This window comes from Bombus bifarius, unplaced genomic scaffold (assembly GCF_011952205.1).
Source record: "Bombus bifarius isolate JDL3187 unplaced genomic scaffold, Bbif_JDL3187 scf7180000008030, whole genome shotgun sequence".
NCBI lineage: Eukaryota > Metazoa > Arthropoda > Insecta > Hymenoptera > Apidae > Bombus > Bombus bifarius.
The window spans coordinates 418,573-437,284 of NW_022884401.1; the positions used below are offsets into that span (position 1 = coordinate 418,573).

The 18,712-nt window shown below is 43.0% G+C and overlaps 1 protein-coding gene across 3 annotated transcripts in view; it reads right to left on the reverse strand.

The window, feature by feature from the left end:
• The window catches only part of LOC117207445 (ankyrin repeat domain-containing protein 6), a 133,329-nt gene that overhangs the window by 64,602 nt on the left and 50,015 nt on the right, over positions 1-18,712 (reverse strand). The gene's annotated exons all lie outside the window — the stretch shown is intronic.

An 18,712-nucleotide genomic window follows, 5' to 3' on the forward strand; every position in this document is an offset into this window, starting at 1 on the left:
TCGTGCACGGCAAAGGTTGCAGCGAACACTCTATAACTCACTGTGCTTACATAGCCGGTATCGACCTACGATAGCGTCGTCGGTTAATTTGTTGCTTTCACGACTGGCCACGCTCGCCGGCTGGCGAGAAAATAAAATTATTCGCGTTAGGTAGGCGGTTCGATGCACGTGCATGACGAAGGAAGATATAGGGACAAAGGGAAGAAAGAGACGAAAGAGAACGGTGGTGTCGATGTTGTAGAAAAAGGTGCATGGCCGAATAAACGAAACGGAAAGGCAGGAAACTCGAAAGTGAACTAAATTCGTGTACCAGTTGTCGTATTACCCGAAGGTTAATATGAAAACGTTTATCTGGCCGATGGTTTGAATGGCAGGTGGCTGATGTATATTTTCTCTCATTTTAAAGTATTTAACGTTTAATCGCCCGATCTATTCGCGGAGTTAAATCATTCAACGTCGAAGAATCATCGGCGTACAGATCGCCTCGTGTTGCCTCGTGTCCGTTGGGTTAGTAAGATCGTACTGGAAGGCCACGATTACGAATTGATTTACCGTGTAAAAGGCTTTTGCTTTTCCCAGCCGCTTTCGTGTCGTAGATTAGAATGATCGGTTGTCGCATCCATGACAGTCGATATATCAGCCTCGCCCCCCCCCCAACGATTAATAACTTCGCCGTTAACAACATTATTATACACCCGTATATTTCTATACCTTTAGAGAAGCTCTTTTATTTCTCTTCCAAACAAACACATATTACGATTCTAAGGTGTTCGAATATTATTTACATGATTTGACGCTCGTTTCATAATCCTGTCAGTGATCGTTTTTTCCAGAATCACGTATAAATCGAATTCGTTATATACGTAATATTTTCTGACGTTATGTATTGATTTACGTATATTGTGACGTATTTGAGGCGCTTCGAGGACACAAAATCGACTTTAATCGCAAAGGTAGACTTTGTTCGACTTAGGTCCACTAACACCGTTTGCGGTTCCGGGGGTGGCGCGGATAGAGGAGGGGTTTATAGTGGCGTACCACCTGCCGAGTCCCACATGACCCTGTGACACGGGTCACTGGGTATACGTAATTGCATTTTCCCCTCCTCGCCAAAATAAAAGCTCCACTAACGCCAAACAACCTCGTCTCATCTCCGCGCGATACTTACGGCTTCGGCAATGTCGTATGAAAATACGTATTATGCATTAAAAATAAGGTACATCTATACCAAGTACCAAGTACAAGACATATATAATACGTAGAATGACACGTACATATACAGAAGCGAATAGCTTCACGTCGTAATTATCGCGCGACCAGATGACTCGGAGACGTAATCAAGACGCTTCGTCCATCATCAAGCATTTCCTCGTTGGTAGATGAGAGACGAAACGAGTCGCGGCGAGTCTCGCGAGTTTTTTCCGCCAACTCATCGTCTGCGAGCGTCTCTTTGGCTCACTCCCACCCAGTGGTCCCATTTCCTCTTCAGATCACGTTCGAGCTTCTTCACCCGGTGAATATGGACTTCCTCGTTCGCGGCTGCACGCCTTCCAGCAATTTTTTGATTTTCCGTAAATCGCCGCTGCCACTTTCTATCGCGAATCCAACGGTTCTACGATCTTTTCCAGTATTTCTTATCTTTCCCTTCTCCCCTTTCTTATCTTCGCCCGTTACGATATTCAGATACATCGGACAGGCCAGTGTGCGGTTTTATGAGAAACTAAGATCGATCAAGTTGTTCGATGGAAGGTTGAATATTAACGAGCTGCACCGAGGGATAGATAGACGGATGACGTAGAGAAATAAGATAAAATTGGAAAGTATACGGCTATAGATCTTAGACATAGTTTAATTTCGATCGTGCATCACACGAGAATCACACGAGATCCACGCGATAATTTATGGTTCGTGGATCTTTCAATTTTACTATGAATTCGTAACTGAGAAAAAGCGTTACGTTAAAGGAAGTTCGTTCGTGGTTTAACGTACATATATAGCGCATAATCATTTTCAGAGATAGTCGAACGCGCGATCCTATCTTGAAAGTTCGCCAGGTTTCTTAGCGGTTTTTACGGTGTTCTTCGATAACTGTAACGCGACCGTACGACGCCTGAAGAAACATACGCAGGCACGTCGAGCTCTTAATAAATACGTTTCATCAGGAATGGTAAGAAGTGACAGGCATCGATAAAGAATCCCACAGGTTCTCACCGCCGTGCCGCCTCTGCGAAATATCTAGAAGCGAAGTCGAGCCCTGTCGTCGTCGTTAAAGACGACAGAGATCTCGTCGATATCTTGGACAATGGGTCAACTCCTTCGATCAAAATATCGCGCAGACTCCACGATCGCTAAAATCTCGTAATAAAATTCCAAAACTGTGAAACTGTGAAACTATGACTGTGATATAGAGACGCGTATCACGTGTATTTCATTTCACTTAGAAAGTATCGGAGAGAAGTGAATTTATTGCAAACCCAATTATATTCGAATCGCAATAAGATTAATTCAAGAATCCTTCGAACGTTTCTTGCGTTGCCAGCGACGAATAAGAATTCCGCGCGACTGGCTTTTCCACCACGCGTTTTCTCTTCTTTGCTTAATTCCCGATAATGGCAATTATTGCACACACGGAACCGTAGAGAAGCGTATTCGTTAACGGGTTCGCGGGTATCGGGGTTGTCGAAACAGGTTTAACGTCAACTCGTTCGTAAGATTTAATGAATGGATCGACTGTTTTTTCACGCGGTTTCGTACAACAAGCTTGTAAGTGAAAGTGGGATGAAAGAAGCTGGTACAAGTTTCGAGAGATTTACGATAAAACCTCGTTAGCTTAACGAGCAAATCATCGATTTAAGCTTGAAACTTGCGTGTCGCGTCTAAAACCAAGGTCGACACTTCCGCCACTATGTCATTGCTGTTTCACGGAGTCATCGGCCGAGTTTCCCATTTCATTCCGTATAACTGTATCAACCTAGCGTTAGAGAACGTTCGTACCATTTTTCTAGGTAAATACGTACGAACGTTGCGCGTCGTTTCTATGCCGATCCGCTTCGTGGAAGAAATCGCGCTTCTGCCACTTTTCAACCGAGCTTTTCAATCGCGCGTTTATCGCAGGTCGAAGGTAAAATCAACGAGCTTAACGTATCCAAAACTAACGTCACCTGTTCGGCTGCTATTTCGCTGCTGTTCCTCGGAGTCATTGGCCGAGTTTCCCATCCGCGTAACTGTACAGTCAAGGAACGAACAAGGACGTGTATCGTCGGAACAAGGAACGCGCGAGAAGTGATGGAGCGCATCTACCGGATCATTTGCTCTAATGCAGCCGGGACGAGCAAATCCTCTCATTATCCCGATGAGGAGCATTTAGTTGAACACTAGAGAACACCCATCCAGCCTGTCCTTCTTACAAATTACGATCATCTCGACAAATTACGCCCAGTTTCTGTCGTTTCTTTCGCCGATGTCTCTTTATTCGCGTGGCGAACGATTTTATACGCGAAATGAGACATTTCGCGTCGTGAAAATATTCGCCTGCGGAAAATTCGACGATCAACGAACACGAAATCTACGGAAACTACGAGTCTCGTCGATTTCCTTAGGCTCTTTTCGAATTACCGCGCTTTTTGTCGACTTAATGGAAGATTAATGGAGGCGATGAATAATAACGCGATAGAAATAATAATAACAACGAGGAAACGAGACGCCTGCAGGCACTCTTCACTCGGATGGGTTTCTAATCCTTTTTTCCACAAAGTATAATAATTGGTTGCGTTTCGCAATGCAAGATAATGGAACAGGTTACGTTATATTTGGACGGATAAGTAAATGACGTGATATTTTGTAATCGCCTTGGAAGGAAGATTTCATATTGTTCGTCGGTTAGGTGAATCGACGACGAAGACGTATTGGGTTGGCGACTAAACGATCGCGGTTTTTGTCATTACCACCTAATGGCAAAACCCGCGATCACTTAGTTGCCAACCCGATAGAATTTCCTTGTTCGAAAGAAAAGAACGTTCGTTATTTCCAATGGACGTTAAGCGCTATACGATTCGGTTCAACGAAACTCGATTCTCGGCTGTATCTCTTCTCGCAGGAACGTACGGTGTTCGAAGTTGGAAATAATAAATAGCAGGTATAGCCAGATGAAAAAGAGACGGAAAAAGTAGTATGAATTACGTAAAACGAGTACGAGCCTAGTAAGAAACGACGAGCATAAAACGTGAGATATCTGTGCCGATGATATCAGCGGTAACTAGATGATGTACCTTTTTTTCAGAGAAGAGTGAATTTTCATAACCCGCGGTGTTAAATACCCGTGTGCAGTAATACTCTGTCGGCGAAAGATTAATAGCTGCTAATAAAATGCGTACCTGCAGCCTCCACTATCTCCGCTTCCTGCGTTTCACCTGGTTGTCCCGTTTCAGTTTACGACCGAAAGGATCTACGAATTTGATCGCCGTCGATCACTGCACGACAATTTTGCACCGCGGTGCTACGATGGCCATTTAGCGGGACCCCTCTGTTCGATTAACGTGCCATTAGAGCACAGTCGTTAGTACAAAGTAAAAAAGGCACGACTAAAACGTCCTACGCTCTAATTTACATCGATCTTCATCAGCGGAACACGCGGTAAACCATCGAGGTACGAACGTTTTTGGAAAACGCGATTATCGTGCTGCCGTGATGATGATCGAATCGTTTCATGGCAATTTCGATAAATTACCGGCGTACGTTTATAACGGAACGCGCGTTTCCTTTAATTTAAATTCCTCGAGAAGAAATGTAAGTTTCTCAAAGGGGCGAAGTAGATTCATGAAATATTATTCCGAACGAGCTGCTTTTTCTTTTCAATTCATCGTCGTTCTTGGGAAGTACTTTTTCCTAGCTAACAATGGCGATGTTTTTCCATTGATCGTTCGAAAACAACGAGACCGATTCCTCTTTGTAATTTCGTTGGAATTAAAAATTAAACGAAGGTTAAGAGGCGATTAAACTATCTGTTCGATATTTTATAATAAAAAGATATAAATACAATAAAATATAACAAAATATCGTAACTTAACGTGTCAAGGTTTCAAGAATTCGTCAGTTCCTCGCGCGTTATTGGCGTTTCCGTGAATACCTGCGAAATTAGAAGAATCGATGTGAAAAAGCAGGTATTGGAAACGCCGATGGACAACGTACGCGTTTCTAAAATTTCCATTAATTTCGCGGCGGCGAGAAATAGGCAAAATGGCGGTAGCTCGGAAAAGATGAAATTAAATTTCGCGCCGTTACACGTCATCCGCTACTTGGCCTAATGAGTTCCTGATGCAGCCGACATAAATCACTGTCCCCCTGGCGATTAATACCTCGGCTCTCTGCTCACCTTGCACGTGTGCACGTGTAAATAATAAGAAATTCGCAGGAAAGAGAAAAAGAAACAGAAACGTCCAAGCGACTCGACCTTTTTCCCTTTTCCTTTTTTCAAATTCTCTTTCGCGTTTATTTTCATCGCATGCAACGTAATCTCGCAACGATTGCTTGCCGTTTCGCATCAATTAACGTACACGATTCCTCATTACGATCATCTTGATACATCTAATCAGAGCTTCAATCCATTACCGTGACGATCTAAAAGATCCTAACACTCTTGTAATTACTATTCTATTAGATGGCGGTTTCCGCGATCGTCTGCAATAGTAATTCATAATTCTTCGCGTGGATCAATTATACCTGCACGTCCGACGCATCCTTCTCGTTCGTTTATGCAAAAGTAGCTTATGCATATTTCTCGTCGCTCGTGTTGGCCGATTAAAGTTATTTGTTGCAACTGGTAGTTAAGAGATTAAGAAAATCATCCTACTCTAATAGCTTATTATTGTCTAACTAATAGCGAGTATTTATTAGTATTATTATTATTATTATTACGTTTTAAGTATAGCATTCCACGTTCGTACGTCATGTTGTCTCTTCTTTTTAGGTGGATATCGACATCGTATCAAGTACAGTCGTATGGACGACTGATTTCTAATCGGAAAAATTCTTCAGACATCGTTTAACCGCTTGTTACCCATTGCACGGGGAACGTGTCGAGTAACCTTGCAGGTTCTAGCGCCTAAAAGCATCCGCTTTTGAAAAGCAGAGGACTTAGGCTGAAAAGAGAACGTTGAAAATCGGCTCGGTGTTTTCAAAGTAATCTTTGATCCTGACCTCGTATACGTAGCTCGCATAGATCTTTCGGCCGAAAGAAAGAGCAATTCGCCCGAGGATTACCTTCCTGGAAAGATACCGGTACAAAATGTACCAAGTCGTGACTTCGGAGATGTTGTCTGAGAGATCCTGCAAGGGATCGGCACGAGTTCTTCTCGGAACTCATGATTTCGTTTCCGTGGGTCAACAGGTCGCGCTTATAATTGCTTATTAAAACCACCCAGCGTCCGGTTAACGAGGTCGATACCTAGAAATACCTTGTATTCCAGCTAACGTAGATTTACATCTGAACATGGGATCTTTTGGATAGATGGAAGAATAACACTATGGAAGATCGAAAAATATTGCCGACCGTAAGTACAATAAGTAGGTCAATCCTCGTGAGTAGCAGGATAAAATAGAAAATTTATTTAATTTGATAGAAAAAAAGAAAACAGAGAAAAAAGAATGAGAATGCTACGAATCTACGTGGGACAGCGTACGAGTCGTGCAATTAAAAACACAAAATGATAAACATCCAAGTTATACAAATTGATACGGGGATAAGCAGCTACTTCCGAAATGCATAATCATTCACGAAGGATCGTTAATTGGACCCGTCGCGACGATCAGAAAAATCGACTGTCCGCAGGAACCGGTGTTGATCGCAATTAAATTGAAAATTATTGATTTCACGAGCCACGGGGCGACCGTAAAACCTGGATTACAAGCAGATGCGAATATATTACGCGTATAAGCGAAACGGAGAGCTCCGGAGAAACTCTTACGATATTTACACCGCTATAAGAAAAGTAACGCGAACGCTTGGGTCAAGGGTATTTATAAATTACAGAGAGATGAATAATTTTACGAGCTCGGCCCATCTAGCGTCCGACGCTTATTTACGTGCAAATTAACGGTCGTCCGGGGTGCATGCCGATGGCGCCACGGGAAAATAAAAAAAAGGCAGAAGGAAGCAGGGATTTATCGCGCGACACGCGTATTTTTCACCAACCAATTTATGCTCGCAGGCTCTTCGTGTCGAAGAGTGCACGCGCGGCCTCGCGTGACGCCCGTGTGTTTCTGAAAACACGAGAATCCAGAGAAAGTGATGGACTTTTTTCCGTTTAGCCGCAAAATTAATACGTACTAAGCCTACAGTTTACGTTAAAAGGTTGTCCGATGTTTTAACGACGAGTATCGGAGCGGAACTACGAAAGTAGGCAGATCTAACGAGGATTAAGAACGCTGTCGAGCGATGTATGAAATAAAGAGGGGTTATTCCTCGAGTATAATTTCTCAGCAAGACTTTCGTGAAATTGAACGATTGCTTGGAGTTTTTGCAGCTCGCTACGGTAAGGCTGTTAATATAATCTTCTGTATGCGCCACGTGACTTGGGAATTACGTAGCCTCGTATCTATGTCCCTGCAATTTTATTTCACTCCTTACCGATTTATTGTACTTTATTAGTGTATCATTATCCATGCTGCGGCCAAACTACCTTTTTCTACAGCAATCAAGTGCTACGTTCTAAATCGTAGTAAAAAGCCCTCTTATAAGCAAATAATATTCCAGTAATAGTAGGAAGCGTGGTAAGAACGTAGATTACGAAAGAGTGATTCGATGCAAGTTTGATAACAAAACGAATGGATCAATTTCCGTAATCGTGAGAACAGAGATCGCGACGATCTCAAGAAGAATTCGGGAAAACGTTAAGCGTCGAAGCTTCTGAATGGAAGGACGTTGCGAAAGTTACTGGTTCGCGGTTTAAAGTCGGTTTTTGTAAGAAAACAATTACTCGTGCCGCGATTCAGCCAGGGGCGTGTCGCGATACTAGGATCAAGGTGCAATTAGGGACGGTTATTAGAAAAATAAAGCAACGATCGCGATATTTCAGCCGAGCGTCGGCATCTAGACGAACCTTAATTAAGCTATACCATTTCACAGCGCGAGATCGCCGCGTTCCAGCGTAAACGATGCAATTTCATTACGCCAATGCCTGTATTTCACCATTGGATAAGGTACTAAGATCGAACCAAGCGGTTTCCGTGTACGAAACTCATTTCGTTCGACACGGCCGAACGCGAGAATCCACGAAAAAACATCCGATCCATCGTCGTTTTCTCACCCCGGCCAAGGTCTCGCTACAATCTTCTTATCTTCTACTCGTTGATGCGAGAACGTTTAATTATCCTCGCTCGAGTACTTAGTAAATTAATGTCGTTTATCTTATGGATACTTCTAATCGGCATAGCGCGTTCAAAACAGTCGTTAAATAGCCGATAACGAGCGGTTACGTTTTATTAAACGAACTTTGTTAGAACCGGTTGCTTATTAAAAGTCGCTTGCGTATTTCTCAACGAGGATTTATATCGCACATTTACACATAGCTATACACAATTATGCACACGAGCGTTCTACCATTTCGAATTGAAATGGCAAATTGCACGAAAAGATCGACGTTAATCCATTAAAGACCAGGGTCGCGTTAACGCGAGACACACCTCGTTTGTAGCATTTTTTTTTTTTTCAAAACAATTTACGTTATCTTATCAGAATTACGAATTCTGTTTCGCGTAACGTCGTGATTTCCTGAAAATGTCACTTTTCCTACCGCGATTGCATCAAGCGACCCTAACGAACCAACGATATTGTAATCGCAGCCTGAGCCTACGATAATCGATTCCGATTAACAAGGACGACGTAGGTAGCACAGCCATTTGTTAACGAAGACGTTCATACCTATGCTGATTTATCATTAGAATAACTCGAGGTATTCTTAACGCCTCTGATGCGTCCGGAGAACGCACGTGGTCGAGCGCCGAGTATCCTCGACGCATACACGATGCAACCACGCGATTCTTCTACGAGCTTTACTCGCATTCGCTGCTACAATAGCAACTAATTGGTCGAGCTGGCCGCTTGAAACAGCGTGGCGAGTTAAGATGCCATTGTTCGCAGCCTCGCGAACGAATGCCGTGTCGAAACGATGATTCCGAATTTTTCTGAATCGCTTCGGGTCGAGGAACCGTCAAAGAATAAAAGGATTCTTCCGTACGATATCGATGTTCGAAATGGCGGTATTGATTGTTCGAACGAGACATTTTTCGCGTCGTATCAACTACAGTTTCCAGTGTCATCGATGGTACATTAAAAATACTTAAAAAAAAACCTTCTCCGACACATCGAATCGTTTATCAGCCCTGTAGAGGAATGATCTTATCAGATATCACGAAATACAGATTAATGTTTGTGAGCAATTTATTTGAGATAAATATATTGTTTATAAAATTGATTTGACATACTAAGCACAAGTTCAGATATAATAACTTTCGCGAAATAAATACGCGCAGTCTCAAGAAACTCCGTATACACGTCTGATGCGTCTGTATGCTTATACTACGATCGCTGAACTTCCACGCTCGTCATTTCGTTTGTTTATTTATACTGGTCGGGGGACAGTCGGAAAGTTTGAACTCGACTGCGTTTGACGATTGAAAGTAGCGGCGACATTGTTTTGCTCGGAATTCATTACTCCTTGCAATACCTGTGACCTCCTAACGGTCATGATACTCCGAAATAAAACAACAACAGGATTTGAATTTGTCCTGCTCGCGTGCCGCTACAGCCCTAAATTACGGACAATTTACTCTCGAGATCGCGCGTTTGAAAACCTTCGAAATCCTGGAATCGATGCGGGTCGAACGACGACGAAGGCTTCGAGGTGAGCAGAGGGTTGCGCGGTATCAGGATAATACGAAAGCCGCGTTCGTGACTATACGGAAATCGCATAGCCGCATAGTGTACGAGTACGTAGATCGAAATTGCACCGCGTCGATGAGAGAATAGTCTCTGTTCGTCCGCGAACCAAGCGGATTAGCGATTCTCGTTTAAGGCGACGCTATCGCGAGCGAGGCGCGCGTTCGAAATGCGTTCTATCCTTCGACGAAACGATTCTCCTTGGCTCGAAGAAACGCGCGACTTCCTGGTTAATTAGTTTCACGTACAATGGAACGCAACTTATCTATTTATTTGCACGAAGATTCAGTTAATTTTCAGATAATCAGGCTTCGAGTCGATGCTCGTGTTATTAAATAGGTTTGGGGTCTTATATTTAATTGATTCACACAGATCAGTTTTGTATGCTCTGTATTTCACCACAGCCGTTTACAACACGACGCATACTCGGATAAAAAACACACGGCGAACGGGAAAACAGAAGAAAATCGTCGTGCCAAATCTGCGTGTAGGAACTCTAGTGATCATACCAACCTGACATTTATCTCAATAGCTCGATCAACTCCGATCTGTGAAAAACGTTCTTTCGTACCTTACGAATTTATTTATAGGAACGAACGTTCGTGTGGAAGATTTACTAACGTCGATCATCTAGCGTCGCGGAGCTTGGAAAATAATTAATCTCGCTATTTAAAACTAGTCTATTAATTTTATTAATAATAGTGTTGCTATTGAAAACCTAGTAGGTTGTCAAGTATTGGGTTAGGCTGCTTTAACGAACAGACCACGTACTCTATGGCGTAATCGGTCTGTAAATAATTATTATTTACGACGGTGGAATAGAAAATTTAGCAGAGTTTCCTAGACGAAGGAACCGCCTCCAAAACGATTTTTCCCGCTCCTAACCGGAATATATTACCGACAGCCTGCTCGCGATAAAGACGAGCTGATTTATCGTTTAACTGTTACGCGTCGCTTCGAGGGCCGTGTTTCGACGCTTGTTCCAGCTTGACCGACATACCGTTGATAGGCAGCTTTATTCGATGCTCTATCTTCCCAAGGGAAGATTCTTCGACGTGTAGCCTTCGCCCTTAATGGACTGGTTTTACGAGTTCCAAGCTCTCACAATTTACGCAACTTCGACTTATAACCTTTTTGTATTGCTATGTACTTTTTCTTGTCAGAATCTCGAGATAATAGACGAACTAACTGTAAGTCTGTTAAGGTATAATAAATGAATAACTTTATTAGCACACAGCATCGATACATATATATTACACTCTGAACACCTCGATAACCTTCTTACACGCACGCTTGTTGTCAAACAGACTATTCTAGAAGCTTCTAACATCTAACAACAGTCTTTTGTCTCAACTAAGACCTGCACGTCCTCTGACGCTTACATACACACTCCCATGTACGGTGTAAATGTATCATATACCTGACAAAGTCTAAAAGAAAAATATCCGAGCAGATGGTTGCCACGAAATGGATAAAGAAATTTACGGAGAACTCGCACGATTTCGGATGATTTGGATCCGAAATCGTTCAACGCTTGCTCGCGCGTTACGTAACATTCTACGTCCCAAGTTTCTTAAAAATCACGATGATCGCAGCACGAATCGTAGCCGAGCTACGATCAGAGAAGCGACCTTTCAGCGAGCGATTTAAGAATCGTAATAAATCGGGAGAAAAGCTGTTCGACGCGCGACACGATGCCAACGCTCGAAAGGCCTACTGCAACGATTCTCACGCGTTATCCTAGACACGCTAACGATAGTGTTCCGGCGAGAACATTACACGTTCGAGGCTACAATCGACGCCAGGGCAATTGCACGACAGTCAAAGTCGCACCTTTAACCCGCAGCCGCGAGTGAAAAGCCGCAAATAATGCCACGGACTCTCGCCCTTTCATCAAACCACCGCAAACCAAGTAGCGGCCATTACGGAACCTCGACTAAGCGCTTTCCCTCGCGTTTATCGCCAACTCACGTTTATCCGCTGTTACGTGATTTTATCGTAAATTCCTTCGTCGTGCGATAATTAAAAGGTATCACTCCACGTACGATTGAAACGACAAAAATCAAATAAACCTACCTGGTGGATATAGAAACTCCTTTGGTCGTAAAATTCCCAACAGACCCACGGGCAATAAACTTACGAGACGTATCGTTGAATTTTCCATTCCGCAGCTTTGTCTGCGACTAACTCAACATCGCGTACACACGGCGAGACGAAGCAAGAAATCGATCGTGATCGAAGGACGGTTCGTACAGAGCGGGGCTGGCTGTCTGTGCGCGAATCGAGATAAATAAAACATCGAAAGGTAGACAGGTAACCGTACGCGTAATCTGAGGTTCGATCGGCGCGCGGCCAGTCTTTATTTCCGCGATAAGTCATCCGCCATCGACGCGTTATAGGAGCGTTTGGCGGGCCGATTAACTCGGACGTTAGCGGCAGTTGCTGTCGCCCCGAGGAATACCTCTGTCGACAAAAGACACGTTCGATCGACCGCTCGACAACACGTGAAATCGTGTTTGGCAACCAGGGCGCCGTGGAGAATCGAAGTTTCTCGCTGACAGTGACCACGTGTAGGTGGACTCAACTACGTTTGCGTAGCGGTGGACGAAAGGAAGCTTAAAGGATGGGGCGACAGAAGAGGCAAGTCGATTCCAGAAAACAGATCCATTTTGCGAGAATAGATTCTAATTGGATGGTAATCGAATTAACAGGATTAAATTTCGTTTAGGATTAAAATCGTTATCAACGTGGTAGAACAAAAGCGTTTAACGTAACGTTACTGGAAACGTTGTAACGCAAGTTGCGCTCGTACACACACAAGTCTGAATTTTAAGCTTCTTTCCGTTGTGCGTCGCTGTATATCAGAGAAACGCGAGAAGCGGAGAATGAATTTTTAAGGATGGATAATTAAATAAAGTAGAAGGAAATACGAGTCTCCTGAAAATTCCAAGAAGCACAAAGGTCGGATATTAAGAATTTGTTGTAAATTAATGGCTACAGCGTGAAGCGTCGTACTCGTGAATACACGTGGCTGTATAACGAAAACATTTGATGTTGATCTACGATCTCTCGAGTAATTCTCTCAGTCGTACGAAACTCTGTCTGTAAATTTCTCTTTTTTTTTTTTTGTTTCTTCTTCTTCTTTTTTTTTTCGAGCATTAGAGTGAATTATCCGGAGAAATCCGTTCTAGAATCCAAACACGCGTTTCATTAAGACGTAGATGGTGGATGATATTGGGTAAGAGTAACCCGACTGCTTCGGCGAGCTACGAGCTAAGAGTGTCTCAGTGGGGAATCCGAACAGCTTGATTTCTACTTGTTGCTCGTAGAATTTTGTTCGTACGATTAATCGTCAAGCTTATCGATTGCAAATTACCTTAATAAATTTGACGATTCTAAAGACTGTAATAATTTTATAACGTTTCGGTAATATTCCAAGATGTGTGGGAAGAAAGGAAGAAGAAAAATTTGACGCGCGGCCCATGGTAAGACCGAAGGAAGGAAAGTCATTCTCGAGTAACAGGTACGCGTTAACTAAACAGGTTTACAATCTGGATACGTTTCTTCCAGCATTATGCACGCTAATATTCTGTCATCTGCGAGGGATCCTTAATGGAACGTAGCTTACGGTTGGTGCGTTACGAAAACAAAATTCATCCTCCGTGAAGAATTGCATGGAATTTAAAGGAGCGTTCACAGCGACGGAAGCTGGAGCGCACTTTCGTTTCGCGATGCAAAATCCGATTAACTTTCGATCGATTTGACGAACTCTCCCGTTTGTTACGAGGTAACAACCGTAATTCGCGGAAAACGAACAAAACCTTCCAAACGATTATTCAACGCGCTTTTCACTCGCAACAAGGGGAGTAACTGTAATTTACAAAAAATAAACGCAATCTCCCAGACAACGATGCGGTCTGGGAATAATTCAGGCACACGGTTTGTCGCGAAATAGCATAGCTCGCGAGTACACACGCGCAATACGTGGCATTTACTCGTATTCCAAGCTTCCCCCTTCTCGATTTTTCAACATTCCGCCGTTCCGTACAACTAGTCGCACTTTGTCAACGCGGCACGGACCATTATCATTTTTACCACGATAGCATCGTGCTGGCGTTCCCTTAAACGGCTGCAACCAGCTCGTACCATCCACGCAGTTACCGTTTCGCGCGTCTTCCACCGCGACGATGCTACGGCCGCGAGTATCTTCGTCGTTGCGTCTCACGCTGCGATCTCATCAAGCGCATAATAGACGCGCGAAAAGACCGACGTGTTCGTATTTGACTGCTGCAGCTAACCGAGAACCCGTCAACGTGCAGCTCTGTCGTTACCGTGCGTTATGAAATCTCAACTGGCATTTGGAGCGGGCCGGAAACGCGGCGCGTTAAAGCACAGCAAGAATGGGCAATGAGAACCGAGTGAACTTCAAAGTCTACGACGAGTCAATGCTGTGAACCGCTTCGTTTTGCTCTTGAATGGTAAATGGCCGATAGAACGGCTCTCTGATCACGTGGATTACTTGCTCGTTACTTTGCAACACTCGTACACGCCTTTTACGTCTGCGACGATATTTGTAAAAGTTCTTACTTCTGTGTGCGTAATATCGTGTTTATAAGGACGCTTTTAGAAACATAGTTGAAAAGATACAGTGTCGTGTTTTCTGTCTTTTCTCGGTTTTCTTTCTTGCGAGAATAAAAATTCCTACAGGACATCGAGAACGTCGTGCATCGTGGTAAACATCGACGATACGGGAGAAACGAAACCTTAACACGTCTTCTATTTCGTAAGAAACTCGTTCGAGGAGCAAGTAATAACGCGTTGAACTTTCGCGAATGAATTTTGCCGATTGATCGAACGAAGAGGGATAAAAGACGGGAGATAAGACAATTTGTAGGTTGAATCGTAGAACGAAATTGCAAATGCCGACGTACGTTGATGCTTCTTTGACATTTCCACGGATGAATTTGCAACGGGTATCTTCCTCGAACGATAAGCATATTTAGTACTATTGAGATATGTATAATTTTCTGTGCTAGACTAGATTGGCCGCGTAGTAGTAACACACGTATGTGAATGCGAATGTGTGCAAGTATATGCGTGCGCGACGTCTCGAAAAACAGACGAATGTAACTGTTACGTTGGCAGTGTGGTATGGAAGATTGTGAGACAAAGAGAGTGCTGAGACGCGTGCAAATGTATATCGACGATGATCCTGGAAATCGTTTATTAAAAAAATCTAAAATTATTTTAATACGAATTCTAAGTGTAACCTTAGTGTTCCTTTACTTTTATTTCGGCAAATTAAGACGCACAATTCTCAACAAGTACATTAAGTTGTGAAAAAAGGACTTTAAAAGTCACTGCTGGTGATTTTGAAATTACCAAACAAGGATTGTTTAGTTTCTCTCGTAATTAACCGTAGTATAACGCGTATTATCAAGGTAATAAAAATAAATCATTCGTTTTCCGAGATGCAGTCCGCGATTTAATAACGCACCTAAATATCCTCTTCACAGTTATCGCTATCTTTTTCGTTAGCCCGTCGATTACACGTGCTTCCTGTTATTCCGCGTTTCTCCTTTCCCCTTTGAATCTGGTTTAATAATCGTTTTATCGTACGAAACGATTCGATCGGCCAGAGAAACTCGACAGATATCGATCCTTTTTTTAACCCGACAACGCATCCGAATAAAACGAAACGATACGCGTAACGTTGTATAATTAAGCGTCGCTTCCTTGTACACATCGGGCCGTGGAAAACGTAATTACCCTGCGAAGCTCATTTTCTTGGACGCTTTAACGATCCTTATTTTCGATGCAAGCGCGTTAAGTATTCGCATTATGCCGGCAGCTGATGCAGAGGAAGCCTCCGCGAAGAAACGGGGCCTCCCTGTTTCAGGATTATTAAACCGCCGTTAAGTCGCGATTAAAGTAAGTCAGGGCTTCTCCATTTACATCGACCAACGTTTAGACTACAGTTTCGACTATAGAATTTTCGAAGGAAACGAGAGAAACAACGTAGATTCTCGCGTAGCTTCGATCGATTGGGAATAAGGCTGGTCTTGAATAAAAATTTCCATTGGAATCAAATTTCTGTATATAAACGGACAAACGATTTCAGATTAATTAAGTTTGAAAGCGAATTAACCGGCAACTGGTAGACCGAGAAGCACCAGGCCTCGTTCGTTTTTATTCCACTTCTATCGTAATTTGAGAAATGATTAATTCTCTCCCTGCCGTTAACCGGCGTGTAATTTACCTGGCATTAAAATAAAATGATAAATGTTATTTTCCTTTATTATCGCGATATTATCCTTTTCGTATTTTCAATTTGTTAATTAATTTCTTTCTCAGTTCCCATCATCGCCGGGATAATGTTAGCAAATTGCCTGATAAAGTATCGACTTTCCGAAAATAACATCATCCTTGATAATTTCTCAATGCGGACGACCAATTTTCCTACATTTTTTATGTTAAATCGAAGGTTGTTAAGGGACGGAGAAAAAACTTCCATCTTCAAAGTATCCACTTGTCTACGTTGCACGGCAGTCGAGTAGCCATCGATTCCACGATTACCCGAACAATTTCTACCATAAAACAAGGCTGTCGATGTAAAGGAAAAGCAACAGCCTGGATCGGGATGCACCGCGTACCGGCCAAGTAAAAACCAGCATGCCAATCGACCAGCTCGCGACTACTTTTTCCAATCATCAACCGGTACCAATGGTAGATCTTGAAATTCATAACGAGAATACCGACACGTTGCATTCGCGGATAATCACGTGCGCGTATTTACGTTAAATCGCCAACGAAACTTTCACCGTTCCGCCGAATACCATCGAACGACGATGATTAGAAAATTCTTGCGCGGTACGAGAAGCGAATGGAGATTTTTTTCCAAGCTCTACCGCCTCTTTGTGTTTCTTTCTTCGTCTTATGGATCTTACGCGTCGCATATCCTTCCCAATTTAACGAATAAATTCGTTAAACAGACAGGCTGTAATTATATAACGGTACGTTTCATTTGGTCGAGGAAGGAATTATTTTTAGGGATGTTTTTATTGTTAAGATCCTGAGAGTTCTTTACATGTTGTATAATACGAGCAAGTCGTACGATACAAGCGACACAACGCCTGAAAGAAGATAATTGAAAACGTGGCGAAGTTATTATTTTTGTTTATGTAGATGATACATTTACACTGTACATGGGAGTGTGTGTGTAAGCGTCAGAGGACGTGCAGGTCTTAGTTGAGACAAAAGACTGTTGTTAGATGTTAGAAGCTTCTAGAATAGTCTGTTTGACAACAAGCGTGCGTGTAAGAAGGTTATCGAGGTCTTCAGAGTGTAATATATATGTATGGATGTTGTGTGCAAATAAAGTTATTAATTTATTATACCTTAACAATTTTCATAGCGTAGAAAAATTTATTCAGGTTCGTAGAACGATCGCGATTCGAACGATGTAAAAATCTCGAAACACGTTAAAGAAAAGAAATTCTAAAGTATAGAGATTCGCGACTACGTAAAATACGACTAACTGGTAAAAAAAATATGTAATACAAGTTTCGAACAAGCTACCATCCTCGTGCCAACTCCGCTAAAACCTAATAAGTCCTGCTTGAAGAAAAAGCGGTAGAAATCAGCCGACGAGTGAAACTGAATTTTTCCATCTATTATGATATGAATCGCGGTTTATAATTATTACAGTGGTTCGGGACGCGAACTAGAGGTTCCGTATTTAATGATCAGACGACCGCCTGAAAGACGTAAAGGCCAGTTGTTAATTAACGTCGTCTTCGCTGTATTCTTTTTCCTCTCTTTCCTCTTCCTCTTTTCTCTTTTCTTTTTTGGTTTCGCAGCAAAGTGTACAGGTGTCTACCTTTCTCGACGCACGGCCAGCCCGTGTTGATTCCCTTAGCAGACGTACACGGTCTTTCGACTTGAAATCCCCTCGACGTGGCCGAAACATAACGAGTTCCAACCTCTCTCCACCGACAACCATCGCGCTACCTTCCTTCGGTGCAACAGGCAAGGAATAAATTTTGCGAACAACGTGGCACTTTTTTACCGTCCCCACTGACAAGTAACAAGCAACCGGGCCAAACAACCGTCGCACCAAAAACCACCAATAACACGGCATAACGCGTTATTTATTACGTACACCTTGAAGACGTTGTTAATGAGAAATGATCGGGCAACGGCTCGTTTCCCTTTCGATTTATGCGACAATTTAGTACGAACTTTCCGTTCCGATAGACCGGAAAGTATATGACACGAACGAATCGTTTTCTTTTCTTCTCTTTTCTTTTCCAGGCTCTTTAAGAATAACGTCGAGGGGAGAAAGTACGGCCAAAAAGTGAACGCCGTAGTGGCAAGTCCCGAGGAGTCCGCGTCGCGGAACTTCCACGCGAATTGTCAAAGAAATTAATGCAAGAACACGGCAACAATACGAAGATATAGAGCCGCGATTAACCTGCTACTCCGTATCCAATCTTCAATTACGAATCGCACATAGCGTGCCGTTTTTACGCGAGTTTTCTCTGGCCGTGGTCTTATCCGCCATTACATCGGTTCGATGCACAATAGGCGACCGACGCGATGGCGCACGAAGATCGTTGCAACGATGCTCCACATAAAGAACGATCGATCTCTCGTGCCGTTCTTAGGCAACTACTTACGTGCGATATACCGGAGAATGTATGCCTGAGGTTCGAGATAGCTGTAATTTTCAACGACGATTCAACGCGTTTGTAAAGCAAGGTTTTTTGTCCAGAACGC